Source organism: Haliotis rubra, unplaced genomic scaffold (genome assembly GCF_003918875.1).
Source record: "Haliotis rubra isolate DU_JTF1 unplaced genomic scaffold, ASM391887v1 Scf1697, whole genome shotgun sequence".
Classification (NCBI taxonomy): Eukaryota; Metazoa; Mollusca; class Gastropoda; order Lepetellida; family Haliotidae; genus Haliotis; species Haliotis rubra.
Window position 1 is genome coordinate 1 of NW_025765666.1, and position 19,503 is coordinate 19,503.

General features: G+C 40.3%; 1 long non-coding RNA gene across 1 annotated transcript; it reads left to right on the forward strand.

Annotated features, from left to right (window-relative positions):
• Nucleotides 1-6,001: 6,001 nt before the first annotated feature.
• On the forward strand, nucleotides 6,002-8,346 carry LOC124272384. The gene is made up of 3 exons (XR_006897324.1): nucleotides 6,002-6,113; nucleotides 6,947-7,099; nucleotides 8,271-8,346. It is a non-coding gene; the product is annotated as an uncharacterized LOC124272384 (long non-coding RNA).
• Nucleotides 8,347-19,503: the final 11,157 nt, after the last annotated feature.

Genomic DNA, 19,503 nt, shown 5'->3' on the forward strand with positions numbered 1-19,503 from the left:
TCATGTGATGAGGTACAATGCTATGTGTGGTCATGTGATGAGGTACAATGCTACTGTAGTCATGTGATGAGGTACAATGCTATGTGTGGTCATGTGATGAGGTACAATGCTATGTGTTGTCATGTGATGAGGGTACAATGCTATGTGTGGTCATGTGATGAGGTACAATGCTACTGTAGTCATGTGATGAGGTACAATGCTACTGTAGTCATGCGATGAGGTACAATGCTATGTGTGGTCATGCGATGAGGTACAATGTCATGTGTGGTCATGCGATGAGGTACAATGCTACTGTAGTCATGTGATGAGGTACAATGCTATGTGTGGTCATGTGATGAGGTACAAAGCTATGTGTGGTCATGTGATGAGGTACAATGCTACTGTAGTCATGTGATGAGGTACAATGCTATGTGTGGTCATGTGATGAGGTACAAAGCTATGTGTGGTCATGTGATGAGGTACAATGCTATGTATGGTCATGTGATGAGGTACAATGCTATTTGTGGTCATGTGATGAGGTACAATGCTATGTGTGGTCATGTGATGAGGTACAAAGCTACTGTAGTCATGTGATGAGGTACAATGCTATGTGTGGTCATGTGATGAGGTACAAAGCTATGTGTGGTCATGTGATGAGGGTACAATGCTATGTTTGATCATGTGATGAGGTACAATGCTATGTGTGGTCATGTGATGAGGTACAATGCTATGTGTGGTCATGTGATGAGGTACAATGCTATGTGTGGTCATGTGATGAGGTACAATGCTACTTGTAGTCATGTGATGAGGTACAATGCTACTGTAGTCATGTGATGAGGTACAATGCTATGTTTGATCATATGATGAGGTAGAATGCTATGTTTGATCATGTGATGAGGTAGAATGCTATGTTTGATCATATGATGAGGTACAAAGCTATGTGTGGTCATGTGATGAGGTAGAATGCTGTTTGATCATGTGATGAGGTACAATGCTACTGTAGTCATGTGATGAGGTACAATGCTATGTGTGGTCATGTGATGAGGTACAAAGCTATGTTTGATCATGTGATGAGGTACAATGCTATGTGTGATCATGTGATGAGGTACAAAGCTATGTGTGGTCATGTGATGAGGTACAATGCTATGTATGGTCATGTGATGAGGTACAATGCTATTTGTGGTCATGTGATGAGGTACAATGCTATGTGTGGTCATGTGATGAGGTACAATGCTACTGTAGTCATGTGATGAGGTACAATGCTACTGTAGTCATGTGATGAGGTACAATGCTATGTGTGGTCATGTGATGAGGTACAATGCTATGTGTTGTCATGTGATGAGGTACAATGCTACTGTAGTCATGTGATGAGGTACAATGTCATGTGTGGTCATGCGATGAGGTACAATGCTACTGTAGTCATGTGATGAGGTACAATGCTATGTGTGGTCATGTGATGAGGTACAATGCTATGTGTGGTCATGTGATGAGGTACAAAGCTACTGTAGTCATGTGATGAGGTACAATGCTATGTGTGGTCATGTGATGAGGTACAAAGCTATGTGTGGTCATGTGATGAGGTACAATGCTATGTATGGTCATGTGATGAGGTACAATGCTATTTGTGGTCATGTGATGAGGTACAATGCTATGTGTGGTCATGTGATGAGGTACAATGCTACTGTAGTCATGTGATGAGGTACAATGCTATGTGTGGTCATGTGATGAGGTACAAAGCTATGTGTTGTCATGTGATGAGGTACAATGCTATGTATGGTCATGTGATGAGGTACAAAGCTATGTGTGGTCATGTGATGAGGTACAATGCTATGTTTGATCATGTGATGAGGTACAATGCTATTTGTGGTCATGTGATGAGGTACAATGCTATGTGTGGTCATGTGATGAGGTACAATGCTATGTGTGGTCATGTGATGAGGTACAATGCTACTTGTAGTCATGTGATGAGGTACAATGCTATGTGTGGTCATGTGATGAGGTGCAAAGCTATGTGTGGTCATGTGATGAGGTACAATGCTATGTATGGTCATGTGATGAGGTACAATGCTACTGTAGTCATGTGATGAGGTACAATGCTATGTGTGGTCATGCGATGAGGTACAATGCTATTTGTGGTCATGTGATGAGGTACAATGCTATGTGTGGTCATGTGATGAGGTACAATGCTATGTGTGGTCATGTGATGAGGTACAATGCTACTGTAGTCATGTGATGAGGTACAATGCTATGTGTGGTCATGTGATGATGTACAAAGCTATGTATGGTCATGTGATGAGGTACAATGCTATGTGTGGTCATGTGATGAGGTACAATGCTATGTGTGGTCATGTGATGAGGTACAAAGCTATGTTTGATCATGTGATGAGGGTACAATGCTATGTGTGGTGATGTGATGAGGTACAATGCTACTGTAGTCATGTGATGAGGTACAATGCTACTGTAGTCATGTGATGAGGTACAATGCTATGTTTGATCATATGATGAGGTAGAATGCTATGTTTGATCATGTGATGAGGTACAATGCTACTGTAGTCATGTGATGAGGTACAATGCTATGTGTGATCATGTGATGAGGTACAATGCTATGTTTGATCATGTGATGAGGTAGGAATACTATGTTTGATCATATGATGAGGTACAATGCTACTGTAGTCATGTGATGAGGTACAATGCTATGTGTGGTCATGTGATGAGAGGTACAAAGCTATGTTTGATCATGTGATGAGGTACAATGCTATGTGTGATCATGTGATGAGGTACAATGCTACTGTAGTCATGTGATGAGGTACAATGCTACTGTAGTCATGTGATGAGGTACAATGTCATGTGTGGTCATGCGATGAGGTACAATGCTATTTGTGGTCATGTGATGAGGTACAATGCTATGTGTGGTCATGTATGATGAGGTACAATGCTATGTGTGGTCATGTGATGAGGCACAAAGCTTTGTGTGGTCATGTGATGAGGTACAATGCTATGTGTGGTCATGTGATGAGGTACAAAGCTATGTATGGTCATGTGATGAGGTACAATGCTATGTATGGTCATGTGATGAGGTACAATGCTATGTATGGTCATGTGATGAGGTACAATGTTATGTGTGGTCATGTGATGAGGTACAATACTATTTATGGTCATGTGATGAGGTACAATGTTATGTGTGATCATGTGATGAGGTAGAATGCTATGTGTGGTCATGTGATGAGGTACAAAGCTATGTGTGGTCATGTGATGAGGTACAATGCTACTTGTAGTCATGTGATGAAGTACAAAGCTATGTGTGATCATATGATGGGGTACAAAGCTATGTGTGGTCATGTGATGAGGTACAAAGCTATGTGTGGTCATGTGATGAGGTACAAAGCTATGTGTGGTCATGTGATGAGGTACAATGCTATGTGTGGTCATGTGATGAGGTACAAAGCTATGTGTGGTCATTTGATGAGGTACAATGCTATGTGTGGTCATGTGATGAGGTACAATGCTATGTGTGGTCATGTGATGAGGTACAATGCTACTTGTAGTCATGTGATGAGGTACAATGCTATGTGTGATCATATGATGAGGTACAAAGCTATGTGTGGTCATGTGATGAGGTACAATGCTTTGTGTGGTCATGTGATGAGGTACAATGCTATGTGTGGTCATGTGATGAGGTGCAATGCTACTGTAGTCATGTGATGAGGTACAATGCTATGTGTGATCATATGATGAGGTACAATGCTACTTGTAGTCATGTGATGAAGTACAATGCTATTTGTGGTCATGTGATGAGGTACAATGCTATGTGTGATCATATGATGAGGTACAATGCTATGTGTGGTCATGTGATGAGGTACAATGCTTTGTGTGGTCATGTGATGAGGTACAATGCTATGTGTGGTCATGTGATGAGGTGCAATGCTACTGTAGTCATGTGATGAGGTACAAAGCTATGTGTGGTCATGTGATGAGGTACAATGCTACTTGTAGTCATGTGATGAAGTACAATGCTATTTGTGGTCATGTGATGAGGTACAATGCTATGTGTGGTCATGTGATGAGGAGTACAATGCTATGTGTTGTCATGTGATGAGGGTACAAAGCTATGTGTGGTCATGTGATGAGGTACAATGCTATGTGTGGTCATGTGATGAGGTACAATGCTATGTGTGGTCATGTGATGAGGTACAAAGCTGTGTGTTGTCATGTGATGAGGTGCAATGCTATGTGTGGTCATGTGATGAGGTAGAATACTATGTTTGATCATATGATGAGGTACAATGCTACTGTAGTCATGTGATGAGGTACAATGCTATGTGTGGTCATGTGATGAGGTACAAAGCTATGTTTGATCATGTGATGAGGTACAATGCTATGTGTGATCATGTGATGAGGTACAATGCTACTGTAGTCATGTGATGAGGTACAATGCTACTGTAGTCATGTGATGAGGTACAATGTCATGTGTGGTCATGCTGATGAGGTACAATGCTATTTGTGGTCATGTGATGAGGTACAATGCTATGTGTGGTCATGTGATGAGGTACAATGCTATGTGTGGTCATGTGATGAGGCACAAAGCTTTGTGTGGTCATGTGATGAGGTACAATGCTATGTGTGGTCATGTGATGAGGTACAAAGCTATTTATGGTCATGTGATGAGGTACAATGCTATGTATGGTCATGTGATGAGGTACAATGCTATGTATGGTCATGTGATGAGGTACAATGTTATGTGTGGTCATGTGATGAGGTACAATGCTATTTATGGTCATGTGATGAGGTACAATGTTATGTGTGATCATGTGATGAGGTAGAATGCTATGTGTGGTCATGTGATGAGGTACAAAGCTATGTGTGGTCATGTGATGAGGTACAATGCTACTTGTAGTCATGTGGATGAAGTACAAAGCTATGTGTGATCATATGATGGGGTACAAAGCTATGTGTGGTCATGTGATGATGAGGTACAAAGCTATGTGTGGTCATGTGATGAGGTACAAAGCTATGTGTGGTCATGTGATGAGGTACAATGCTATGTGTGGTCATGTGATGAGGTACAAAGCTATGTGTGGTCATTTGATGAGGTACAATGCTATGTGTGGTCATGTGATGAGGTACAATGCTATGTGTGGTCATGTGATGAGGTACAATGCTACTTGTAGTCATGTGATGAGGTACAATGCTATGTGTGATCATATGATGAGGTACAAAGCTATGTGTGGTCATGTGATGAGGTACAATGCTTTGTGTGGTCATGTGATGAGGTACAATGCTATGTGTGGTCATGTGATGAGGTGCAATGCTACTGTAGTCATGTGATGAGGTACAATGCTATGTGTGATCATATGATGAGGTACAATGCTACTTGTAGTCATGTGATGAAGTACAATGCTATTTGTGGTCATGTGATGAGGTACAATGCTATGTGTGATCATATGATGAGGTACAAAGCTATGTGGTCATGTGATGAGGTACAATGCTTTGTGTGGTCATGTGATGAGGTACAATGCTATGTGTGGTCATGTGATGAGGTGCAATGCTACTGTAGTCATGTGATGAGGTACAAAGCTATGTGTGGTCATGTGATGAGGTACAATGCTACTTGTAGTCATGTGATGAAGTACAATGCTATTTGTGGTCATGTGATGAGGTACAATGCTATGTGTGGTCATGTGATGAGGTACAATGCTATGTGTTGTCATGTGATGAGGTACAAAGCTATGTGTGGTCATGTGATGAGGTACAATGCTATGTGTGGTCATGTGATGAGGTACAATGCTATGTGTGGTCATGTGATGAGGGTACAAAGCTGTGTGTTGTCATGTGATGAGGTGCAATGCTATGTGTGATCATGTGATATGGATTATGTGTGATCCGGAGAAAACAAAAGAAAAATTTCCAGCATGTAACTGCTAGTATTACCAGGCCCTGTGGACATCCAGTGGAGATCTTGAAGCGGATTCCTCTGCAGGTTGTGAGTATGAACTAAATCGTAAATTATTGTCTGATGCAGTGGGCTCGTGAGATTGGCAAGAAGTCATCCCCGGAAGTGAAGGTTCCCTTACACTCCTGTGAACACTACTACATTGTCACCAAGCCTATTGAAGGTGTCCCCAGCAACATGCCAGGTAGGGCGCTGTAACCAGACACTGTGTTACAGTAGTTACATCTCACAAGTAAAGTAAGCTACATTGTCACCAAGCCTATTGAAGGTGTCCCCAGCAACATGCCAGGTAGGAGGGCTGTAACCAGACACTGTGTTACAGTAGTTACATATCTCAATAGTAAGGTCACTACATTGTCACCAAGCCTATTGAAGGTGTCCCCAGCAACATGCCAGGTAGGGGCGCTGTAACCAGACACTGTGTTACAGTAGTTACACATCTCACAAGTAAAGTCGCTACATTGTCACCAAGCCTATTGAAGGTGTCCAGCAGCAACATGCCAGGTAGGAGGGCTGTAACCAGACACTGTGTTACAGTAGTTACATATCTCAATAGTAAGGTCACTACATTGTCACCAAGCCTATTGAAGGTGTCCCCAGCAACATGCCAGGTGGGAGGGCTGTAACCAGACACTGTGTTACAGTAGTTACATATCTCACTAGTAAGGTCGCTACATTGTCACCAAGCCTATTGAAGGTGTCCCCAGCAACATGCCAGGTAGGAGGGCTGTAACTACAAACTTATCTTGATATATATTGGGAGTAAGGTGAAAATACCTGACACAATAACATCTTGCCATGTGAGCACTGCCAGTAAGTTATAAATATATATATATGTAAATTGATTTCTGATTGAAGCATAGTTCCTGAAATACAAATGCAGTCTGTCACTTACCTGGACAGTGTGATTTTCAATACTGCTGACTGAAGCAGAAAATATAGCAGTAAGATACTAGCGGACACTAATACGGCTTGAGAGTGCAGGTTGATCAGTATATTGAGTCTACCCTGTTTCAGTTATTCGAGACTATGATGGTTACTGCTACTTTCGGGAATGGAATGGCGGTGTTCTTGCCGGAGGGTTCGAGCCGGTGGCCAAGCCAGTGTTCACTCATGGTATTCCAGACAAGTTTGAGTTCCAGCTGCTGCCAGAAGATTGGGACCACTTCCGTGAGTAGCTCCAGGAATCTACACAGTGAACAGAAACATGTCCAATACAAAAGGACTATAATGCTATACCCTCCAATATCCATGCTTTAACTTTCATTCCTTAATAAATATGACAAGTTTACTGCCGTGGACTTTGTGTCTAAATATAGTAATTGTACCTTAGATATCCAGTGTGACCTCCTTATGTTCAGGGATAATAACTCCCGCTGTGATGTTGCTGGAATATTGATAAAAGCGGCGTAAAACCAACCTCAGTCAGTCAGTCAGGGACAATAACTGGTTAGGAGATACAATTTCTATGGAAGGTTTGGTGGTATTCAAAGGTAAATGGCTTGGTGAGGTATGTGTTTTCCACTTTATTGTGTGATATTACAACAGTGTTCCTGTCTATAACAACAGTGTTCCTGTCTATTACAACAGTGTTCCTGTGCATTACAACAGTGTTCCTGTCTATTACAACAGTGTTCCTGTCTATTATAACAGTGTTCCTGTCTATTACAACAGTGTTCCTGTGCATTACAACAGTGTTTCTGTCTATTATAACAGTGTTCCTGTCTATTACAGCAGTGTTTCTGTCTATTACAACAGTGTTCCTGTCTATTACAACAGTGTTCCTGTCTATTATAACAGTGTTCCTGTCTATTACAACAGTGTTCCTGTGCATTACAACAGTGTTCCTGTCTATTACAACAGTGTTCCTGTCTATTATAACAGTGTTCCTGCCTATTACAACAGTGTTCCTGTGCATTACAACAGTGTTTCTGTCTATTATAACAGTGTTCCTGTCTATTACAACTGTGTTCCTGTCTATTACGACAGTGTTCCTGTCTATAACAACAGTGTTCCTGTCTATTTCGACAGTGTTCCTGTCTATTACAACAGTGTTCCTGTCTATTACAACAGTGTTTCTGTCTATTACAACAGTGTTCCTGTCTATTGCAACAGTGTTCCTGTCTATTATAACAGTGTTGTCTATTACAACAGTGTACTGTGCATTACAACAGTGTTTCTGTCTTTTACAACAGTGTTTCTGTCTATTATAACAGTGTTTCTGTCTATTACAACAGTGTTTCTGTCTATTACAACAGTGTTTCTGTCTATTACAATAGTGTTTCTGTCTATTACAACAGTGTTGATGCCCATTTCAACAGTGATTCTGTGTTGTTTGTAGAGGTTCTACTGGATGAGATCCTGTTCGGATGCCCTGTTTGGAGACAGCGGAAGTGAGGCAGCTCATCAACGGTCCGAGAGTTTCACACCCGACTCCAACTGGATCCTTGGAGAATCAGCTGAGGTAAATGACACAGGAACATTTTACCAATGTATGCATCAGAAACATGCTTATTTCTTCACAGGTGAAAGTGACATGTTATTTTCACGACAATATATTCCTAAGATTTCATCTAATCCTTCTGACAATTTTGCTTCCATTTTGAACAATTTTTTTAATAATCAGGCAGTGTTGAGTAGAGTCTGGTCTAGTGCTGACAGGCGTGAATACTGGTGTCATGATTGTTGTGTTGACTGGGTTGTTTATCGTCCTGTTGACTGGAGTGTTGACTAGTGGGTATACTGGCCTGTTGACTTGGCGTGGTTGACTAGTGGGTATGCTGGCCTGTTGACTGGAGTGTTGGCTAGTGGGTATACTGGCCTGTTGACTTGAGCGTTGACTAGTGGGTATACTGGCCTGTTGACTGGAGTGTTGACTAGTCGGTATGCTGGCCTGTTGACAGGAGCGTTGACTAGTGGGTATACTGGCCTGTTGACTTGAGTGTTGACTAGTGGGTATGCTGGCCTGTTGACTGGAGTGTTGACTAGTGGGTATACTGGCCTGTTGACTTGAGTGTTGAATAGCGTATGCTGGCCTGTTGACTGGAGTGTTTGCTAGTGGGTATACTGGCCTGTTGACTTGAGTGTTGACTAGTGGGTATGCTGGCCTGTTGACTGGAGTGTTGGCTAGTGGGTATACTGGCCTGTTGACTTGAGTGTTGACTAGTGGGTATACTGGCCTGTTGACTGGAGTGTTGACTAGTGGGTATACTGGTCTGTTGACTGGAGTGTTGACTAGTGGGTATACTGGCCTGTTGACTGGAGCGTTGACTAGTGGGTATGCTGGCCTGTTGACAGGAGCGTTGACTAGCAGGTATACTGGCCTGTTGACTGGAGTGTTGTCTAGTAGGTAAACTGGCCTGTTCACTGGAGTGTTGACTAGTGGCTATTCTGGCCTGTTGACTGGAGTGTTGTCTAGTGTGTATACTGGCCTGTTCAGTGGAGGCGTTGACTAGTAGGTATGCTGAACTGATGACTGGAGTGTTGTCTAGTGGGTATACTGGCCTGTTCACTGGAGTGTTGTCTAGCAGGTATACTGGCCTTTGACTGGAGTGTTGACTAGTGGGTATGCTGACCCGATGTCTGGAGTGTTGACTAGTGGGTATACTGGCCTGTTCACTGGAGAGTGGACTAGTGGGTATACTGGCCTGTTGACTGGAGTGTTGACTAGTGGGTAAACTGGTCTGTTGACTGGAGTGTTGACTAGTGGGTATACTGGCCTGTTGACTGGAGTGTTGACTAGTCGGTATGCTGGCCTGTTGACAGGAGCGTTGACTAGCAGGTATACTGGCCTGTTGACTAGAGTGTTGACTAGTGGGTATGCTGGCCTGTTGACTGGGCGCTGACTAGTGGGTATACTGGCCTGTTGACTGAAGCGTTGACTAGTGGGTATACTGGCCTGTTGACTTGAGTGTTGACTAGTGGGTATGCTGGCCTGTTGACAGGAGCGCTGACTAGTGGGTATACTGGCCTGTTGACTTGAGTGTTGACTAGTGGGTATGCTGGCCTGTTGACTGGAGTGTTGACTAGTGGGTATACTGGCCTGTTGACTTGAGTGTTGAATATTGCGTATGCTGGCCTGTTGACTGGAGTGTTGGCTAGTGGGTATACTGGCCTGTTGGCTTGAGTGTTGACTAGTGGGTATGCTGGCCTGTTGACTGGAGTGTTGACTAGTGGGTATACTGGCCTGTTGACTTGAGTGTTGACTAGTGGGTATACTGGTCTGTTGACTGGAGTGTTGACTAGTGGGTATACTGGCCTGTTGACTTGAGTGTTGACTAGTCGGTATGCTGGCCTGTTGACAGGAGCGCTTGACTAGCAGGTATACTGGCCTGTTGACTAGAGTGTTGACTAGTGGGTATGCTGGCCTGTTGACTGGAGCGTTGACTAGTGGGTATGCTGGCCTGTTGACTGGAAGCGTTGACTAGTGGGTATACTGGCCTGTTGACTGGAGTGTTGACTAGTGGGTATGCTGGCCTGTTGACAGGAGCGTTGACTAGCAGGTATACTGGCCTGTTGACTGGAGTGTTGACTAGTGGGTATGCTGACCCGATGTCTGGAGTGTTGACTAGTGGGTATACTGGCCTGTTCACTGGAGAGTGGATTAGTCGGTATGCTGGCCTGTTGACTGGAGTGTTGACTAGTGGGTATGCTGACCTGATGACTGGAGTGTTGACTAGTGGGTATACTGACCTGATGACTGGAGTGTTGACTAGTGGGTATGCTGACCTGTTGACTTGAGTGTTGACTGAGTGGGTATGCTGACCTGGTGACTGGAGTGTTGACTAGTGGGTATACTGGCCTGTTGACTGGAGTGTTGACTAGTGGGTGTGCTGACCTGATGACTGGGGTGTTGACTAGTGGGTATGCTGACCTGATGACTGGAGTGTTGTCTAGTGGGTATACTGGCCTGTTCACTGGAGTGTTGTCTAGCAGGTATACTGGCCTTTTGACTGGAGTGTTGACTAGTGGGTATGCTGACCCGATGTCTGGAGCGTTGACTAGTGGGTATACTGGCCTGTTCACTGGAGAGTGGACTAGTGGGTATACTGGCCTGTTGACTGGAGTGTTGACTAGTGGGTATACTGGGGCGTATTTATCAAACAACTTAAGTCATTAAAAAACTTAAGTCAGTTAAAAACTTAGTTTTCACGTTTTTCGACTTAAGTTTTGTGGTAAAACTTAAGTCATATTTATCAACAGACTTAGACTTAAGTTTTGTCATTTTTGACTTAACTATTAAGACTCATCTTGGTAGGCTTAAATCAACTCTTTTGACTTAAGTCATATGAAACAAAATGGCTGTCACATCACGTATTCCAAGAGTATTTAATGAAAGAAGAGAAGTTCTGCATACATTAGATGATAATGAGCTGTTACAAAGGTACAGATTTGACAGAAACAGTATTGTTTACATCTGTGATTTACTAGAACACGATCTAAGTCCCGTAACGCATCGGAGTTGTGCAGTGTCCTCGTTACCAAAGTGCTCGTCACTTTGCGTTATCTTGCCACTGGCAAATTTCAGATGTGCAATGGCGATGACCATGGACTGAGCCAACCCACCATCTCAAGAGTCATCGAACAAACGCTTCAATCACTCACAAGTCAGCGTATTGTCCGTAGATTTGTCACCTTCCCACGCCAGTTCAAGATATAAGGCGACACCAGCGTCGATTTTATCAGACTGCAAACTTCCCGGTGTAGTAGGTGTCATTGATGGTACTCCGCGTTCAAATTCAGGCCCCATCCGTGAATGAGAATGAATTCATTAACAGGCATCACTACCACAGTATTAATACACAGATAGTGATTGACAGCGACGACCGGATCGTCGACATATCGTAGCACGTTGGCCTGGCTCAACACATGACTCCCGCATCTTGACAACAAGCGGGTTATGTCGGATGTTTGAGGGAACCAGTTACCCGTGAAGTTCATCTGCTTGGCGACAGCGGCTACCCATGTCGGAGGTGGATTTTAACACCATTTTTGCGTCCCCTTCCTGGATCACAGACAAACTACAACAGGTATAATTGCTATTTCTTCGAGTCAGCTTCGAGTACTAACCAATAGAGTGATTTCCTTGGTTATGTGAAATACAATCTTCAACATAAAACGAAATGGAAGACTTACATATCTTTGCTAAATGCATTATTCGGGCAACATGTCGTACAATCATAATGTCTACTTCTTTGTTGTAAATGCATCTTTGGTGACTTATCAATGAAACAATACGTGTGGGCAAGTAAAGTGTATAATGATATCTCCATTTTGATTTAATACCACCCATAAATATTATATGATCATCTAGTGGTTCCAGTTGTATTTATTGCAGATTTTCAGATCACATAAAAACCAGAAACTGTGTGGAAAGAGGTATTGGACAACTGAAGCGGCGGTTTCATGTACTACATGGAGAAATCAGACTTTCCCCACAGAAGGCGTGCAAGGTATAGCATTATCAGAATGTTTTTCTGTGGACTCCATTGAAGTTGAAGTTAAATCATAATTTTAACACATATGTCCCCCAATAATACCCTAAGGACCTAATATGCATCAGGTAGACAAAGAAACCAACACAATTAATAAGATAAACAATAACTTTTATTTAATGAATACATTAACAAATCTCAAACAAGAATGTAAAAATGTCTACACTTTTTCAGTCCGTCCTAACATAAACAAGATTGGACAAGTCAGATATATGTGATCTTACTGTCAATAGCACCTCACTCAATATTGACAGATAATTATTGTAATCTAAAGTTCAACTGTAATAAAAATTAGTTATCTCAATAATCATATTTAAAAAGAATCATATTTAAGATGTTTAGACAATCAAATATGAGTATACTTATACAGTGATCCTAGGTTTATGAACCCTTAGAGAGGAACATTTTACGTGAAATGTTTTGTGAAATGGAAAAGATATATATTCAAATTTCTGAATCGTGGCATTTTCTGCATAGCTACTAAATTAAAGCATAAACATTGCCAGGATCAAATACTCTTAGTGTCAGATTAGTAAGGGTACGGATTTTTACCAAGAAATTATTAGATGTGAAATGCATTCATGGAAAGATAATGATGCTAGAAACATTGGTTATGACAAAATAACATTTTTTTAGATGAAGGCCACATTAATTGCTGAATATTAGTGGTTAGGTATTCAACTAAAATCAGTTCCATGGGAGATTTTCTCACTAACATTACATTAAGCTATTATTTGATAAGAAATGAACATCAATTAAAATAGAGTATCAAAACTAAATATTTCCTGGTCAAATACAATAAGTCCTCTACATCCTACTTTTTAATTAAATTGACAGAAATTTCTTGACCATTTGTTGTGTCTTGACTATGTTTTTTTAATATGTCCCTAGGTAATAATTGCTTGTGCAGTGCTGCACAATATCAGCAAGGACAGGAATGTCCCAATGCCAGGTCCAAGTGGGAGCAGCGGTCAACCTGGACAGCTGAGGGCACAGATGCAAGGTTTGCCAGCCATTGCTCCTACAGCATCAGGAGCCAGATACAGGGAACAATTTGCGATCAGCTTCTTTTAATGTACGTATTTCCAAAGTCTCTCATGAAAGTCATAGAAATGCATTGATTATTAATTTCATATTCCTAAATGCAAGACCTCTAAGGGACCGTTCATAATTTATGTCTCTAGGGGGGGAAGAAATGATGATTGTCATGGAGAAGCATGTACAATGTGAATGACTCCCCTAAAATTTAAGTACAAAGTACTTGCCACCCCCTACCATGTCATGCACAAGGTCATTTACCCACTCACGTCTTTTAACATAAATTAATTAATATTCACTATTTACAAAATTTCTGACCCCCTAGTACATGTGAGCAGTTACTGACAGCCCCCCTACCTCCACAGAACAAAATGGGTGACCACTCCTTAAAATCATCAACACACACAGACACAGACAGACAGACACACACACACACACACACCATTAAATTTTGAAAGGTCCCCAATAATTACAATGTATATACCCTATACTGTCATTAGTGCCTGTACAATCTATTCTTCTAGTTTATTAATTCTTCTCTTAAGATACTCTCTTTTAATTTCAAACATTCAATCTCTAATTCCAGTTTTCTTTCTGTAGTGCCTCCACAGAGAGGCTGATGCTGGCACTGACAGGCTGTCTTCTCTGGCAGGTGGTAAATGTTCACCATGTCCTGGACCTCGTCACCGACCATGATAGGGCTACAACAAAATCATGATTTGTAAAATATATAAGAGAATGAAATACATGTTCATAATATTTCCATATCCCGAGCCTTGTGTTTTATGTTCAAACAGTGTCATGTCAGTCATTTCAAACCAAGTGATCCTGACAGGCAGATTGGGAAAGAATGTAAATTATAATTTCCCCAAACTGTAGGACTTCATGTAATTCATGCAGGGCAAGATGAACTGATGAAGTACTAAGTGACAAATGTCGAGTGTTGTCTGCTTAACAACAGTGGAGGCCTGAGTAAGTTCAGTATTTTCAGATAGCTGAACCTTCTGTCATGGAATAATAATTCATATGAAAATTCATTATTAATTATAACCACTACAAGGGATATATAAGGAAAATATAAATATAGAATATTAGATTCATCATGTATCAGTTAGAGAAAGACTCCAGTCAAAAGTAGTAAAACTCATCTCACAGACATACTATTGAAAAAAGTATATGTTACGGCTGCATCATTTCACAGATGTTCAAGATGAATCCTAGCCTAAGGTATCAATGACTCAGCTGTTAGAGAAACCTGACAAAAAATATTGCAGTGGTTTTAGTGTTGTATAAAACGGATTAATATCAAAATGGATATGGCATGTACCTTTCTCTTGAAGTGATGGCATCAAGCAGTTGCAGGGCAGTGGAATCACACGAGTCTGAGATACCCGTAAGACTTAAGTTGTCCCTTCCAATGGCCTCAACAACTGCATCTGTGACCGGACTGACAGGAGTTGGAGGTGGTCCGCCTCCTGTAAATGCAAAAAAGTAGATTAATTGCTTAAATATGATTATCTTAGGTCAGACCAAACTTATTTCTTGTTTCACAGATTTTTGTCCTCAGAAACCCAAAGGCAGGAGGTAAAAAAATAAATAAATCACCAGTCAAAGTAATATTCCTTCTAAATACTCAAAGTATCATACTTTTGGCAATTTTTTAAGTGTATATGGTCAAAGTCAACCTAAACAAATTTTCTTGTAAGTTTATATATTTGGCCAATAAAAAACATTAGGATTTTAGTTTTTGAGCGGGGAAAATTAATTTTTATTTCTTTTCTTATTCTTGAAAAAATACGACAGGCAGATCTGTAAAACCAGAAATAAAATTGGTCTGGCCTTATGTAGAAATATATCACAAACCCAGGAGGTAAGTACTCACTTTACGATGAAACACTGGAATAGAGTAGGTTTATGTTGTAACATGTTATATTTGGCATTACACTTTCTTAGTAAAGTACAGATTCTAGTACTTTTGTTGGCTGGAGTTCCATCCGGGAATCGAACCCATGCCCTCAGAGTCAGGCACCTAAACGCCAGCACACAAAGTCAGCCGCCTAACCCGCTCAGCTGGCGATAGGTGCCTGACTCTGTGGGAATGGGTTCAAGTCCCGGATGGGATTCCAGCCAACAGAAGTACTAGAATCTGTAATTTCACTTTAATACTATGAAAGTGTAACATATGTTACATTTGACCACTTTCTTAATGGCATTGTGTAATTATAGGTTTATGTTGGTAGAAAATATTCAGTATATACAAGAACTTACAATGTAGGTCTGGAAATATTGTGAGTGAAACTCTTTTCCCACTTTCTGACATTTATCACATCATTTATGTAACCTTTTATGACACTTATATTTTGATAACTAATAATAATACTGTAACCATAAACATGCTTACCAGTGGCAATGGTTTGCTGCCTGAACTTGGAATAGGTCTTCTTGGATGAACTCTTCAAGTTCTTCCATTTTTTTCCACCTCATCCCTGGTCCTCTTGTGGGTGATGCTTGAATTGAGGGTGTCTGTAATCATCTACAATGTAAACAGAATACATCAAATGGGGAAAAATCCCATCAATTTACATCTAGATATTTAATCAGTGCATAAAAACTTGACTTTTTACACGTGAACTAGTTATCAAGTGCATTTGTGCTCTTATTTAGACAATAATATAAAGAAAAACGAGATGTGTACTGCAGTATTCATTTTCAAAATATTTAATTCTTTCCTAATATTGCCGTAATTTCAGTATGTCAGTAAAATGACGTATGTGGTTTTGCAATTTGTACCGAAAGTCCTAGGGGAATTAATACCCAACAAAACAACAATTGACCACTACATGGGTATGTAAATGTGTGATTATATCAGTCAGGTAATGTGAAACGAATCCATCGTCAGAACAGCCACTAGATCTATCGCGGAGCTTCGAACACGTACCTGCCACGCCTCCTGTCGTTTCACGGAGGTGATGCCAGGCCCAAACTTGCCCTCAAGCACCACTCTGTTGGCCGCAACTAGCTCCGCTAGCAACAGACACTCCTCTTTTGTGAAATTAGGCCGCCTCTTCTTCATTTCATCCGCCATAGTATCCATTCGATGCTGTTCGTGTATCGTCTGCGCTGTCCGGGAATTTCCCCCGAGGATGTTTTTATGTCTCTCAGTAAAAAGAGTTCCACTGGTAGGCTAAAAATAACCGGGATAGTCCCTAGTGATCACGTGATCGCGTTCGGCGAAATGGACTTAGTTTTTGTCGGCGGACTTAGCTAAGTTTCAGACTTAGCCCGTTTGTGAATACCAACTTAAGTTTTTGACTTGGCTAAGTCAGTTTTAAGAAACTTAAGTTTTTTCTTAAGTCAAAACTTAGTTGTTTGATAAATACGGCCCCTGGTGTTTAAGTAAACTTATTTACAAATCATCCACTTCCACATGGAAGCTGGATAAGTGAGATCGAGTATTATATGTAGGTCAAGATAGCATTCCTCAAGTGGATCTGGACCAAACAAAATTTGTATCATTCAGGTGAAAAAATTATTTGCTTGGTAATTTTGTTTTGATTAAAATGTGACGGTAAGAAAACATATGAGCCTCGCGTCATTGGCTACGATGTAGAGTTACCTCCTTTGTCTTATCGGCAGACGACACATTGTTGCAATTTGCCGAAATGTCAACAGAGAAGAGGGTGCGCCGCAGTAATTGTACTGAACAAAGAGCTATCCGTGTTGACGGATGAAGTGACACGCAATAATGATTTTTGTTCGCCCCATTCTCCCCAATAGTGACGAGTTAGCGACAGGCGGACATGTGGAAAACATAGCCAAAAGTAAGTCCAATAGTAAGAACAATCTAAATTTGTAAATGTACCGATTATATATACAAATCGGAACTAGAACATTTCTGTATACCATTTAATAGGTTGATTGTATTTCTTTAGTATAGTAGGATATATTTTTCCTGGAAGCAGGCATTCATCTTTGATGAGCCTAAAACAATGTTTGTCATCACCACTTCTCCACTATTTAGTAACACCGCTATGTAAACGTTTTTAAAGGGTGACTGCCGTCAGCTCGGCAAGGCGGAGTGGGCAGATGTTAGGAAGAAGTGGAACGAACTGAAATAAGTTAAGAATGAGATCTGTTTAATGTAAGATTTATACAGGACTGTACTTTGTTGGTCCCTGCATCAGAAGATGTGGGATAAAATAATAATAATAATGAAAATTTATATAGCGCTAAATCCAACCACTAAGTGGGTGCTCAAAGATCGAATGATTGATATTATAATTTTTTTGTCTGAGAAACATGATTCCATAAAATAGATAGGTCTGAATTTAAGAAAAAATCATTTCCAGATACATATGTATGTCACATTACCTTTAAATCTTATTGTGGGTTATCTGCTTGATACCTGCCTGCCAGATAGATGGCATTCCTGGTGGAGTTGAAAGTGGTTTGTGTGCCAGTAAGTGCAAAACATGTCATTCTCATTGGAAATTACTCATTGATCTTTACATAAAAAGGGTACTGTAGTTTACAATATCAGAATCACATAATTTACATATAATGAAAGTTGTGAATTATTACCATGTACTTTTGTGAAGAACATGTTAAACTTTTGAAAGAGATGCACTTCGACACACAATGCCTTGATGCAGGCATGTCAAGCGAGCTTTAAAGTTCAAGATCAATAACAGCTTTGCCCACAGGTGATTATGTTCAGTGGTGTACATTTACATTGTTCAATAATAAAATACAAGTGATAGTTAAATTAATCAAATATACGTATCAGTTATCGATTCGTACTAATGTACAGAAAGTATTCATTACTGCTGATCAAAGTATCTGCTTCTGTCTAGACAAACTTGCAAAGCTGAAAAGAAAAGAAATTCAGTTCATACATATTTCAAAACAATTTGTACATAAAGTGTACCTTACAGAATACTTAATGATAGAGTGATCGTCTCTTAGACACGTAGAAGTCTGCTATCAAGAAATCTACCAGTACTACATGTAAGCAGATGTCAAATATGTTAATGGTACATTTCACATAATATTGTATTATTTTATGAATGATTTCAATGTAGTATTCATTGTAAACAATATTAAAGGATAATGTGCTGCATTGTATGTATTATGCTTACATGTAGTTAACTGGATTTAATAGTGACCAAGTCCAAAGCTACAAACAGTAGTTGATCTGGAGAGGGAGAGGATATGAGTACTGCATCAGATCCAGCGTGATGGGAGTGATAGGCTAGACATTGACAGGGAAAAAGATTGGCCATTGAGGAGAGAAGACAAGCTGTCGAAGAAAAGAGACGGGCTCTCGTTGAGGAAATTGAGTTTGCTAAGAAGTAAATCTATAAGTTCACCTTTCAGTCTGTCCCCATGATAAAGTTCACATAGATTGCACATTTTCATTTATAGGGAATTGTTTGCTGTATCATTTAAAAAAATCACATCATAATCAAGTGGTTTTAGAAGATTTGAACACTGTCAAATTCACTGTCATGTATACAATGAACATTTGGAAACATGAATTATTAAATGTAGGATTTTAGGAAATTTTATTCTGAAATTATTCCTTCCTCATCCTGTGGCCATGATTTAGAGGACCTTGATAAACATAGTCAATTTCTGAGGCACTTTCCTCTTCAAGAGCAGGGGGATTGGCCAGCCTTGCATCTATGCAGAAATTATGCAGCTTAAATGCTAACATAATCTGGACACATTTTGTGGGGTAAATTGAAGGCACCCTGATGACTTGTGTAAACATCTGAAAATAATTCATGAATGGTAATTAATGCATTATTTTCTAATTATAGAATGCATATATTAAAAGACATGACAAAGAAGGTTTATTTATTAGTTATATGAACCATACTTTTAAAAAAAATAAAAATTTCTTAATAATAATACATAATTTAATTGTCTCTTATTGTATCATATGAGGTAGCTTATGGAGTCTCATCGTTTCAAATATATCAATACATCTAGATTTACTAGATCTTTTTAGACAAGCCTAGGAATTTTGTTATTTGTTTC